The sequence below is a fragment of the Echeneis naucrates genome, chromosome 21, assembly GCF_900963305.1.
Source record: "Echeneis naucrates chromosome 21, fEcheNa1.1, whole genome shotgun sequence".
NCBI classification, from domain to species: domain Eukaryota; kingdom Metazoa; phylum Chordata; class Actinopteri; order Carangiformes; family Echeneidae; genus Echeneis; species Echeneis naucrates.
In genome coordinates this window covers 18,614,408-18,628,654 of record NC_042531.1, presented here as the reverse complement: position 1 = coordinate 18,628,654, position 14,247 = coordinate 18,614,408, and the positions used below count along the sequence as shown (strand labels likewise).

The window sequence follows — 14,247 nt, the reverse complement described above, 5'->3', positions numbered from 1 at the left end:
GAGAGAACACGCATCTTCACATACACACAATCACGCACAAAGCATTTTAAAGTCTTGAGTGAAAATTTGCTGGATTTTATTCATTGACAGTGAGGAAGAGTAGCCCTGCACATGGTTTTCCTACAAGCACTTCAGTTGCAATTTGAAGAAATAGTAACTCAACATACTCCAAAACGGAAAAAGTCACAGAAAATGTATTGCACTCAATAATTTATGCTTTAATTTATACTTTGCAAGAGTGGAAATAATCCTTATAACCAATTATCTCCAAACTGTAAGATTTGAGAGGTTACTGTAACAAATACTGAATGGTTTCTCTATCTGTTCTATCCATTGTGAAGGATATCTAATGTTGAGGGGGGGGGGGGGGGGGGGGGGGGGGGGGCAGTACAGATGACATCTAGCAGTGTGTGTTGTTGAGAAATGAGAGAAACATCAAGTGGACTAAAATATTATCAAGTTAATCCTCCTGTTCAGCAGTTTAGAGGCAAAAGCAATCTGTACACTTTTTAATACACCGTAAAAACATTTTAATCAGATCATCTGGACAGGAAAACAGATATTCTGCTGCAACACGGTGTGATGAGGGAAGAAATATGGAGCAGTAAAAAAAAATAAATAAAATAAAATGAAAATAGTAAAGGTATGTGAAGGATGCTTCAAAGTTCAAGTTATTTTCAGTGCATCATTGATATGGCCTGATGTTCTCGGATTGAGATTGTAAACATACTGCCTGAGACCTGCCTGTGCACTTACTTTCATAGTAGAAGCTTTCGTAGTGGAGTCAGTGGGTGGCTGCATCTCTTTAAACACTGATCAGTGACAGGGTTACCACTCCTGTCTTTTGTTTGTGACTCCAGCTGATCTCTTCAGGATATGCGACACAAGTAGGAGAGTTCCAAAGAAAGCAGCACTTTAGTCTGTCCTGCAGAGCGCTCACTCTGACTCCAAATGAACTATGTTTCTACCTGATGCTTGTTTACCTCTTTGGCATGTCAGTGGTGAACTCACTTTTTTTTCCAAGTCTTTAGTCATTTCTATGTATGATAAGGCTGTTTGTGTATGATGTCTGCCAAATGACAGCTTCCCTGACAGTGCAGGTCCTGAGTAAACACTTACGTGAAACCATTCTACGAATAATGCAAGAACGGAACACTACAATCAGTGGTCGGTGGCAGTAAGCTCTGAGAATTACAATACATTGCATCTATAGAGAGCAAATCATCAGTTATGTTAAACTGTAAAGGGAAACAAGAATTGCTTTTATTTATGTGGTCAACTTCATATCTGTTCAAATCTTAAATTACATTCCATTGAATTCAAACCCAATCCCAACAGTGTTTGGAACAAAATTTGTGTGCCATCTTTTTCTTTCCCCCCTTTTTTTTTTGTTTGTTTCTTTTTTTGTTTTGTTTTTAAGGCGGGAAACTGCAAACTGGTAAAAACTGATCTGAATTCAACTTTTGTAACTTCAAAAGTTTTCAGATGGTGAGTCTGAATCTCATGTCCAGAATCCATCCAATTAAGATCAAGTCTGCCAACCTTTTGGTGCACCGATCAATAATGTAGTGATTGCAAAGGTTTTCTCTTGTCATGTGTGTCCGGACGGCTTTCAGCATGAGAACATGCAGCAGCCATTTCTTGGCAAAATACAATTTGGGCCCAGTGTTTGGGTACAGCTTGTCCTCGCAGTGACTGAATAGCATTGTGTCTGTCCAGAGGAGGGTAAAAACTACGGCCCCGGCATATCTTTCAACCCAGGCTACAGCAGCACAGAGGTATTTGCTGGATGGATGCAGTGTTTGTCAGGAAATTGTTCTAACACCTGACCCGCCCGCGTCTTCCAAGAAACACAAAGTATGTTTTTACACCTCTGTTGTTGCATAGGTCGAACAGATTAATCAGCTTCAGAGGCTGCGCTAAGTGCACTTTTCACATTTTTTTGGACAAAGCTAAGCTATCTGCTTCCAGCCTCTATGCTGCTCTGAGATAATCACATCCTGAGTACAGCTCTGGAGCCAGCCGATCATCCACAGCGTGAAAGGCCATGGCAGCTTCTCTAGGGTGTTTGGACAAAGAACGTACAGATCTGTTAGGAGGCATCATCATAAGCCTTGATGAATAGCTCCTTTACAATGCTTGTCACACAGCGATGAGTCAATGTCCATTGACTTCTGATTTCTTATTTGATCTTCCTTCCATGACTATGACTTCCGACTCAATGGCTCTTTAAATGTGATGAGACTTTTTATTGTAAACAAGGTCATCTCAGGAAAAAAATGATCAAATCTAGGAAGGGGACAGACCGATGCTGTGTAACAGTGTACAGCGTATGATAGCCTGCAGCCTTTGGATTTTATTTCTTTTTCATCGCGAATAAAAATGGCCGCTTTAACTGATGCGGCATCCTCATAAATCTTAAAGAAGGATTTCACTGGCCCATTTATGACCCAAATCTACCTCAATAATTTACAAATAATCTTCACTCCTGTTTCTGCATGATAAGGCATTCCCCAGCTTCTACATAGAAGTCATTTACACACAGCCATATTTTACTGTCAGTTACAGTATTAAGTATACTGATCAGTCTGGCAAGCTCTATTTCCAATTACATTGGTAGTTTTTTAGAGCTGTTGACTCTGGCATGCAGGTGTAGACGACAAGCCACTCAATACCAGGTCTACTGGTGCTCAGATAGGGTATGATAAAAGAGCTGGAAGGATCTACAAACGCTCCTCTTTTAAGTGGTAAGCAAGGTGCTGCAGGAGAAGCGTGTGTCTCATGCGATGTGTGACCCACAAAGTAAAAGCTGTCAGCACATTTTCTACAATACTGGAACAACAAAGCGTCAACTTTATGGATGCCACTCTCATCACTCTGAAGGAATGACTCAAATTGCAGACGACAGGCTGCAGACAGTCTAGTCTGGGAGATGAAGAGTGAGGAGGCTGAGTTCTAACAGCATCTATGATGAATGATGTTTTCCTTTGCATCACTTATTTACTAACCAAATGCACATGTACAGCCATGCTACTTATTTACAGATTTACACATGCACCGATCAGCTATAACATTATGACTGCCTGCCTGATATTCCTGAAGGAAGCCCTCCTTTTGCCACCTAAACGGCTTATGGATTCCTGTAGACCTCTGTAGATGAGCTGTGGTATCTCGGCCAAGATGCTAGCAGCAGATCTTTTAAGTCCTGGAAGTTGTGAGTTGGAGCCTCAATAGATCAAACTTGTTGGTCCAACTCATCCCACATATGCTGGATTGGATTGCGATCTGTATGAGTTGGAGCTAAGTCAGCCCCTTGAACTGGTTGTTTTTCCTCAGATCATTCCTGAAGCGTTGTTGCAGTGAGACAGGGAGCAATATCCGGCTGAAAGAGACCACTGCCTGTAGAGAATACTTTTTCCATGAAGACTTGGTGTGAACCTGGTTTTAAGTAGGTGCTACATGTCAAAGTAACATCTGCATGAGCAATGGACCCAAGGATTCCCAGAAAAACATCATCACACTGTCCCAAACAATGTGTCTTCTTCCCATAATGCATCATGGTGCCATTTCCTCCCCAGGTAAGGGGCTCACACACGTCTGACCCTCTACAACATGGCCTCCTCCTCCTTGTCAGGAAGTCCCTCACAACCTCACACTTGACCTTTTTTCTGGTTCAACTTTGGGACTAAATGTTCACCTCCTGTCAGATGTATCCTCCCACTGACCAGTACCGTGGTAACCAGATGACCAATGTTGTTCACGTCACTTGTGAGTGGTGATAATGTTAAGGTATAGTTTTACAAAACATCTGTCTAGGGAAATCAAATCTGATCTGCATCGTCTAAATATTGAGTAATGGTTCACAAAGTGAACATTATGACTCAGAAGCCGCTAAAGTAAGCAATAAAAACAGAAAACAACATATAAAACTGTAATTAAATATGCACTCAAGCAACAGAACGAAAAGGCTAAATCTGAAAACAAAAGCCCAAAGCTGCTGTGTCGCCATAATAACACAACAGACTTTAGCACAGCGTCTGACAAAGCAGACAATGGAGGGATCTCTCATTGTAAACACAGTCAACATGCTTAGTCCTGAGCACACAGAGAGATGACTGAACCCGAGGTGTGTGTGTGTGTGTATTTTTATCTCCAGAGACCCCCAAGACTGGAATGTATAATTTGCAGGGTGAATCTGTATCTAATGCAGTAACAGTGCCATTTGATTGAGCGAGGGAAATAAAAGACATGAAATGCACCGTGCCCTGTGTGAAAATGGATGCTAATTATATCTTCAAAGATGATTTATTTTTTAACAGTTTTACCAGTTAGCACAATTTATTTTTATTCATTGTTTATTTCAGCTTGACTCTTTATCTGGAACTCAGCACAACTCATGCACTCATTGATTTCAAGCGGGTCCATATAAATTCAATTGAAGGGCCTATTTGTATGTTTTTGTGATGATGTTATCGATGTATCGCTCGCCTATTCGCTGGTAATATGACATATCTCAGGACGTAGGGGTTTCAATGGAAAACCAAAAATTTATTTGGGGACCACCAACTGAGTTTATGTTTGTCTTAACGTGTCTATTTATGCCATTGCATTGTCCGAATTCAGATGCTGCTCTGCAAAGAAGAAGTGGAAATGTCACTGAGAAGCATAAATGTATTTTCAAAGATCAGTGGGATGGCATCAAAATGCCACCTCAGTCCCATCTATGTTATATCAAACAGCAAAGGAACTCAGTAAAGGATCTACACATCTTCATATGTGCCGAAGCTGAAGGCCTCAATGCTGTCCTTAGCAGACACATGCATGATAATGAGTATGATATACAACAGCAACCTCTGAATACAGCAGGTAAGGAGTCTTACCGTTACTGCAGACTGTTGATGTTCAGATTCCTCTGTTGTGCCTCACTCATCTAAAGGCTGCAGGATGCTCATTAGTGCTGCATTTTCTGCCGACACGAAGAGACAAGAAAGGAGAGGTTTTTTTTTTTTTTTTTTTTTTTTAAAAAAGCAAGCTATGAGAGATGAACAGGTGCCACTGCAAGTCTGATTTCGGGAATTTCTTCAGTAACGCATATACTAAAGTCCATAAAGTTAACTTTTATGCAAGCTTTTTATCAATTTCCCCTAGAGTAAAAGCAGATGTACCAACCACTTACCATTACTACGTCTAATTATAGGCAGCACAGACCACAGGCGGGTGAAAAGGTGAACATAGAGTTTGGGGTTGTTGAGCCTTAAACCTTCATTCTATCTAATGAGCATTAGGGGGGGACTCCACTTCTTGTTAACGGAAGTCTGATTGTATTGACGTCTGCATGAAAACAGCCTTACTTTGCACTTGATTTATTAGCTCAGTTAATGTGTTCCCTATGAGTTTAAAGTCTTGGCCTCTAGCTTCAATACTTCTTCAATAGAACATGATCTTTTTTTTTTTTTTTTTTTTAAATGATGGCCCCATTCAAGGCCCTGTAATGGACTGGTGACCTGTCCAGGATGTACTCTGCCCTTGCCAGGAACATTGGCTGGGACTGGCTCCACCCCCCACAACCTGGAAACAGAAAAGCAGTAGAAGCTGGATGGATGGGCCCGGTTTAGAAAACTACATTAGGGGGGCTTGGCAGCTCTGTGATTGACAGTCTATACCACACAGCGTAGACAGAACACACAGAAGATCCAGCCTTTACTGCTCCTCAGCTTCACCGTAATGGCTACTTCAAGTTATAAAGAACAACAAACGCCACCAAACAAACACATTGGTGACAACCAAAATTAAAAACTTTAAAATTCTAAAGTTGAGCTCATAAACCCGTGGGCGGTGTGACAGAAAGTTGACCATTTTTCTACCTCAGACTGATTGGACTGAATTTCAAGGCCACATCCGGCTTTCACCATCCTCACTGAGCACTGACGGGTGTGGATTACACAACACAAAGTACATAAAAACAGGGGACACATATTTCATATTTACCTGAGGAGCTGGCTGAAACATGAAAAACATTTTTGTTTTGTTTTCAGTTGCCCTCCCCCCCCATCCCTCTCTTTTTTTTTTTTTTTTTTTACACACTGTCCAATACAATAAAATATGTTAAACCATTTAAGCTATGAAATTTACAGCAGACTTAAACCAGCTTTGGAGGTTTGTGCCCTGTCAGTGTTTATTAATGATTTTTAAAAAAGTGAAGAACACTGATCAATCCCTCTCTGAAATGCATTGATAAAAGAAGAAAAATCCACACATCCAAGTTTACCAGGGGGATAAAACTGTTGTCTTCATTAAACCTCCAGTCATTCGAGTTTCTCTTTCTCTCTAAGATCCTGGATTGATACTTTCTCCATCTCTCTCTCTCTCTCTCTCTCTCTCTCTCTCCACAACCCACCAGATGACTTTCATCTATGATTAGCAATTCATAAAAGTACACAGTCATTTTAGAATTAAACTAGGTTGTCTATGCACTTGATAAATGAGGAACCAACATTTTCTATTAACTCTTGTTACCTTGCAGTGCTGCACACTTGTCCTGAGCATGGCAATGTGTAATTTGTGAGGATTGACATTCAGAGGCAGATGTATTGGGCATAAATATGAAAGCGCTTGCATTCATATAAGCAAAAGTGATTACTGAACGCAGTGATTCTCCTGATACATGCTGATTTTTGAATCTTTTAAATGCACATGGAAAATGTTCTTATTATTTCACTTCTTAAAACAATGTTTTGCTTCAGTGATTGATAAAAAAAGAGGCACCTGGAAGAACTCTCAAAGCTGAGGAGCTGAACCAATTTTTACAATCTAGAATGAATATTTGCCCCAAATAAAACTTTTCCCTCTCAATATTGTCATTTTCTATTGCTTCCAAAACAAAGTTGACATGATGAAGCTTTTCTCCAACCTATTTCCAGCTGAGGTATAATGTCAAATGGATTTTCTGCAGCATAGATGGGTTCTTTGAGGTGACTGCCTTCAGGCTTACCATAGCTATCTATCTGTCTATCTATCTATCTAGATAGATAGACAGATATAAATCTGAATCTGAATCACACGTAGATATAAGTATGAATCTTAACAAGGAAAAGTATGTTTGAAAAACTATTCACACTTTCTAAAGCTGAGTCATTACACAACGTAGTGGTAGCAGCTAGATTATTTTTATGAAAAACATACAAAAAAAAAAGAGAGGCGTATTATAGTGAACGAGCTTCATGAGCTGAGCTTTATCACGGATCTTACTTGTCTCTTTAATAACTGCAGATGAAAGACATGAAAGGGAATAGCAGAAGTTCACAGCACCATTCAGCTGAAATTAATTTAGCCAGCGCCTCATCGTTATAGGCAAATCACCCAGAAATCATAACTGAGATGCACCAGTAACCAAGCCTTCAAGTCCAGAGGACAAAGGAGGGGGGCTGATGACGTGATTGGAGGGAGAGAGGGATTAATCTTTAGGCAGGTTTTGACAGTGAGTCAGAAAGTCGACTCCACAGCTAACTTGAAAAAATGAGCCTTGATAAAATATTCCAACAATATTTTAATGCTACAACATTATTTGACATAAAGAAGTCAACTCGGCACAGAGACTCTCAGACAGCAAAAAGCCCGTCACCAAAACAATAACGAAGAAAGAGGACAGCTGAAGGATAAACTCATCTGCTGTAGCAGACGAAAAGAAAGCTGTAATTTTAAAACAATTACAATTACAAAAACAGTAATTGTCAGATAAAATGGGATTATAAAACAAAAAGAGGAATATATGAGGTGGAGTAAATCCAATACAGCGTATGAAGTGAAATAAATAAACGACCAGGGAATATGTACATTCTCATTCATGCTTCTGGGCAAAGTAGAGTAGAAATAGTTAACCACTGAAGCACTGTGTCACCCGGGCATAGACCATGTGGGTGCAAATGCTCACGAGGTCAGTCGGACTCTTTCCTGCTCATCATCTCCCCAGTATCCAATTTCCTGTCTTCTGACACTTTCCTATCAAATAATAAAGGCAGAAATTGGAAAAAAGAAATACAAAATAGAGGAAATAAAATTAGTGAGCCAATGAAAATTTCAGACAGAGTTCATTAGATTGCTGGGAAGGGAGGGAGTTTCTTAAATGGGGCAGCTGTGGAGGATGTGGTCATGGTGGACAGCGCCTTCCATCACCCACTGCTGTGTAACATTTCTCATGAAAAGTGAAGTTAGCATCCCTCCGGGCTCTGACGCCCGACTTTCCTGATAGCAGACCACCATCATGTGGCCAGAGTACATATCCATTTCATCAGTGCACATGATGCTGGAAATGGGAGATAAGAGACAGGGGATGCACAGATAGCAGAAGCAGCCTGCCCCTGGCCCATCTTACTCCCTGGCAGATGTTGGGTTTTGCATAGATGCTAGAAGGGAACTCTTAAAAGCCTAGAGCGTTTTGACTGACGAACAGAAACCACACGCAGAAAATAGCAAGCAGGGATTGTGTGACTTGGGCTTTTTTTTTTTTTTTTGTTTGCTTAAGAGCTCATCCTTCACAGCACATTAGTGTGTGCACAGCATTAAATGACAATGGGAAATGGAAGTGTGTGTGTGTGTGTGTGTGTGTGTGTGTGTGTGTGTGCCTAAATTACACTACTGTGATATAAAGTCTATAATGTAATAATAATTTCAATTTAAAATTAAACATCGCAAATAATCTAGAGAAAAGTCTGTTGGTTTGGCGATAACATATAGAGCTTGAGTCTAAGCAGACATCCTCCTGGACACATGACTCCACATGACTACAGTGGAATCGAAAGTCGTCCTGTCAGATTTTCACATCAGTCACTGCAGCACTTGCTTTGAACAGTTCTTAAACGTGTCAGCACATTGTTCTGCAGTTGCAAATCCTCAAAACTTTGAAACAGCTTGCTGAATAAATTATTATAAAACCTGTAGAATAAGCAGAACAACTCATAACTTTAGCCAAAATTAAACAACACTGTCTCATGTTAGACATGAGTTTTGTTTTGTTTTTTTTTTTCTTGAGTTCAAAAACTCCAGATTTACATTATGATTAGTTTTTGTACAGGGACTGTGTTGTCCCTGAAGTGTGATTTGTTTGTAGCAAGTCATAAAAAAAAAACACCACCATATCAAGAGATACAACACAGCAATATCACAAATCAATTGTTTTGGCATAGTATCTCTATTTAATTAATCTGTGTAGTTCTGGCACTCAAGTAGAGGTATGTATGTATCAATTATATTACACACACGACACAGCTGGGTAGCATGCACCCATTCACCTAGATGTTCATAGGCGCATTAGAGGGTGACAAGAACATGCATGCAATATGGCATCAGAGACGACCTCCATGCGACAGAAGGATATTGCATATTACTGTGCTGTGGTTTAAAATGATTTCTATTTGCCCTCATTCGTCCTCAGATCTGAATAATGAACGTGTTGTGCATAATGTCCCCAGAAGGAAATAAAAATAAAGATGAAATAGGAGGAGAGAATTGATTTGGACATTTTATGAATCACACTAAATCTACTGAAAAGCTGAGAAATATGAAAGAGGTGCATGCGCTCCTCATGTTGATGTCATCAACCGCATCACAAAAGACCAGAGGGACCCCAACTGACACAGACAGACAAACACGCACAGTAGACAATTTCAAATAATGACAGCGCACAGCAGATTTAATCTACAACTTAAACTTAAACACTAACTAATAATCCATGCCATTTTCAGTGAAGCCAGGTTGAGCTGCTCCATGAGAGCAAAGCAAAATTAATTTGGCTCACCCCTAGTGTGCAAGACTGCTGGCTCACAGGCAAAGAGCCTTTATATTATTGATAAAACATTGCCAGTACACCTACTCCACTTGAACTAAATATGGACATCTTCACATCTGTGCAGCTCGCTTTAAAACATGAAATTGCTGTTTCCTCATGTAGTTTTCCGGCTTTCAGAGCTCAACACATACCCTCCGCTGAGCAAACCACTAAGAACTGCTTCCCTCCCTTTGTCAGTGGTGACATTTACTCGAAAAGCTACCTGAGCAACAAAAATCAGGAGACAATGCAACACTACGTTGTTTTGTTGTAGAATATTTGGAAAAAGTGGAAAAACAAATCGAGCATTTTGCCATTGAGACACACAGGGAAAGGTGACATGCATATTAATTTGCTTTTTGATTGGTTAGTGGGGTAACTTGTCTCAATCTCACTCATGTCACGTCAAAACAAACACATAGCCATTTGCATTTGTTGTCTGATTGTTCTCAGCATGTAGTGACTACAGTACTAATTCACTTATTTATCAGCAGGATTTAAACTTTCACAACACATTGTTAAGGTTGGTGAATTGTAACACCGATCATCAATACAAAGAAAGCTCACATTATTTGTATTTCATCAAAATCTTCTATGATCTTTAATCAAGGACCCACCATGACACCACGCACAGGTTTGTGAGCTACTGTTCTGAAGCCTGCAGTTTGCAAATTGGTCGGCGCCATGCTAGTTTTTAGAACACAGGATGATTTATATTGGGAGGAGAAGGGGAAGCTGTGGAGGAGTAAAGGCTGGGAAACGTTTTCACATACACCTCACTACAATTAGATAGAGCGCCCTGATCCGTTCAGAGCTTTGCTTTGTTTGTTGCGATCCTGGCGTAATGTGTGTCACAATAAGTCTGTAATATAACAGTGGAACCAATGCTTAGCATCAGCAAAATTAAGGAAACAGCGCCTCAATTAATTTTGCAAAATTGATTTGAGCTAACTGATCAATTAATTGTTTCATGACCACAGAGACTGAACTCCAGCTGTGGACCCCACTCTCTGGGAATGTGTGCTTCGCCTATCTTTCTGCCAACCAAAGCTCTGATGCCATCAAGGCAACTCATTTCTCAAAAAAAAAAAAAAAACAGATCTATTTTTTCAATTTTAACAAAAGCCTGGGACAGTGCATTGATAAAGCAAAAGAAAAGAAACTCCTGCACTTAGTTCAGATGGCTCTGTAGATTAAAACCTGGAAATGGTCAAACAATTTCCAGCCTTCAAAAGACCTCCTGGTCTGAATGTCTCTGAAATTCATATTTTATTTCAGCCAGCAAAAGGTTAGTCGCCAATAGTTTGCCACTGCTTTTATTCATTACTATCAACAGCAAAACGACAGCGACTGATACAGTCACTGCTGCTCCTCCACTATGCTGAAAACATTGCACATGGACACAAGGTGAGACTGAGAGGTTCAGTGAGAATAGAACAAGTTGAACTGTTTATCAGGATAATAATATCCATTACTCAATTCTTTATTTGATTTACAAAGAACTACAGGTACAGTCAGAAAGGTGAGCTCTGAAAAAGTGAGGCCTTTCAGAGCCTGGGAAATTTAATTCACTTATCCTGCCCAGCTCCTTCTCAGACCACTGCCTTTGAGACGTTCAGCCTGCAATTCTTCCCCACTGGCCTTTCCAAAAGTAAAGCTGTGGCATTTTAAAAGACATCAAACTGCATTCACTGCAGGGTGATCTCAAGAGTTCATTTTAAGCCTGGACACTCTGTCCATAAAGTCCCCAACACATACTCTAATGGTCTGAGAAACAAGTTAGACCTCTAAAAGAGTGCAAAAGTTATGTCAAGGGGCCAGTGATCCAGCTTTTAGTATTTAAGGATCCTAGTTGTTGGTAGATTCTGCTTCATTAGCTGTGGATTACATACATTTTGTATTAGTGTCATGTTTCCCAGAATTACCACAGTTTAACCAATTAAAGCTCTTTGTGATATAAAAGTAATTATTTATTTAAAACTGGCTGAGACATGCACACATGCTGAAGTTTTAAAATTGAACTTCAGACAATAGCTTCAGACAATAAGTCCTGAATGAGGGGAATGATATGAAAGCAGATTGCAGAAGTAAATTGGATCAAAACAAATACACTTAAAACAATTAGTTGATTAGAAAGTATCAGAAAGTCACCTGCTAAGCTGCTAATCAGCTAGTCAAGACTCAGGGTCAAACATGTTGAAGGAAGAGGAAGGACAAGGAGCTCTACCTGGTGTTATGCTGTCACTAAAACCATAATTTCTTGGCCTCTGGAGACATTCAGTTTTCTTGAACTCTAGCTTACTTCTAAATGTATTCATTATAGCCATGAAACTCAAACAACTCATATTTCTTTGTCATTTCTAACACCTAATATGTCAATTGCTCCCATGCCAAGTTGAATGGGGTCCATCCTAGCACGCCTGGGTCACTGCATCGCACCGCTATTAGTTCACCCTGTATCCTGAGAAAGAGCTAAATAATTCAACTGTTTGAAATAATCAGAGAATTACAATCAGAAAATACTTTATCGATCCCCAAGGAGAAATTGCTTTCGTCACAGATGCTCCCATACAAGAGTCTTAAGAGGTAAGGAAAGTATAAAAATATAACAGCAAGGTAGAGCAGAAGCACTAATATAAAAAAATCTAACACTAAAACTAAAATATAAATGTACTTTCACATCTATTATTGTATCTACAATGATAAATTAACATTGAATCTAGAATATTGCACTGGATTATTGGACATTGTCAAATGTTGTGTGTGTGGGAGTGACAGTCCGTGATTTTAAATAGACTTCTTGTTTTATTACCAACATGCAACCACACAGAACAGCGCACGCAAGCCAAGCCTGCGAAAACTAACAAAACCTTATCATTGCTGCGCATGCGCACTCCTGTGTCTACGGTGTCTGCCAAGGCACAAACAACAAAATGGTCTGCAGACATTAAAGTAGATATTGCACGTTCTTAAGAGTCCAGAGTAAATAACGCAGGTATTGAAGTTTGTGTGTCCGTAATGTACATCAAAATATCATCTGTGTACAACAAAATCTTATTTGCGGTGTATAAAGAGTTCTATTCTGTGTGCGAACAGCAGGGAGCTTAGGGGGCTCAAAATGAGGAAGTCTCAGGGATTACAGGATATCAAAAAGGCATCTGAAGTTCAGAAATAGGTGTCTGGGATAAACCTAGTATGATCAGGATGTATTACTTTGGTTACAAGAGGATTGAGTCTGGAAGCTACAGTTTTAACCAAAATTTTCTGATCAGAATTTAATAGTGACACTGGTCTACACAAGCCCAGCTGCTCTTAGTACTTCCCCTCTTTTGGTATAAGCGTTATGGTCGTCTCACTCAGTGTCCGTGGTAACTCGCCAACCTCCAAAGCCTTCTTGCACATCTTCTGTAAAAGTGGTGTAATCATATAGCCAAACTCATTGCATATCCCATCTGGTCCTGGGCTTTTGCTATTTTTTAGGGAATTGATTGTTCTTCTATCGAACTCTGCTCTCTCTCTGATAATGTTGGTAGTTGACAAGTGCTTCGGAATCGTCTCATAGCCTCGGGCACACGTCCCTGAGAGCTGTACAAATCTCGGTAATATTGATGAAATGTATCATTCATATCGTGTGAAGCTACTGTTTGATTGTATCTAAATGAATACTCCTGTCACTTCATCTTTTCCACAGCTGTCTTGCCAACAGTTTGTGTGTTTTACCCCAAATAAAAAAAAAAAGTTTGGTTAGTAAATATAAAGCTTTAGAAACTTTTTCAGAGTATTGTGTTGAGCTGATATTTGAGGGCTAAATTTGTATTGCTGTTTGACTTATTTATTTATTTAAAGGCAGAACATCTCTTGGAAGCCACATGCCAATCCACAACCACAGGGTGTAGGACTCTGGTTACTCTGTTTCCTCCCTGAGCAGAAAACATCATTCCTCTGCAGCAGAGGGCTTCTGGAGAGTCTCACAGAGCTGTTTGTTCAAATCCTTTGTTTCCAAATTGCCCACAACCATAGATATTAAATGTAATGGACAGTGTAACCTGTCCTTATGAGGCAAGACTCCAAAATGACCTCTTGCAAACGGCTGCAACAGAAATTGTACATCATGCAGAGAGGATTTACTGCAGGACTGCTGCATTTACAATGCATCGGATGTCACATACACTGCACAATGTACATTTATATATACACTGCAGTCCAAAGGTCTGAGAACACTGGAAAGGCAGCATCTGACTTTTAAATAGTACTGTGGAATCTATACGTTTATTCATTATATTGTTTTCAGGAAATCAGAAATGAGTTTGTTAGGATCAACTCAGGGCAATAAACCTGAGAGAAAAGTGAAAACCATTCCCCTCAGTGAGATAATCAGCACGGGGTCAAAGGGAGGGTAAGTTGCATCTCTAACACCCTCTCAT

The 14,247-nt window shown here is 39.8% G+C and overlaps 1 protein-coding gene across 2 annotated transcripts in view; it reads right to left on the bottom strand.

The window, feature by feature from the left end:
* The window catches only part of gulp1a (GULP PTB domain containing engulfment adaptor 1a), a 77,794-nt gene that overhangs the window by 40,264 nt on the left and 23,283 nt on the right, over positions 1–14,247 (bottom strand). For both annotated transcript variants that reach the window (XM_029530254.1, XM_029530253.1), the window contains exon 2: positions 4,881–4,966. The gene's annotated coding sequence lies outside the window, so the exon portion shown is untranslated. The remainder of the gene's footprint in view (positions 1–4,880; positions 4,967–14,247) is intronic.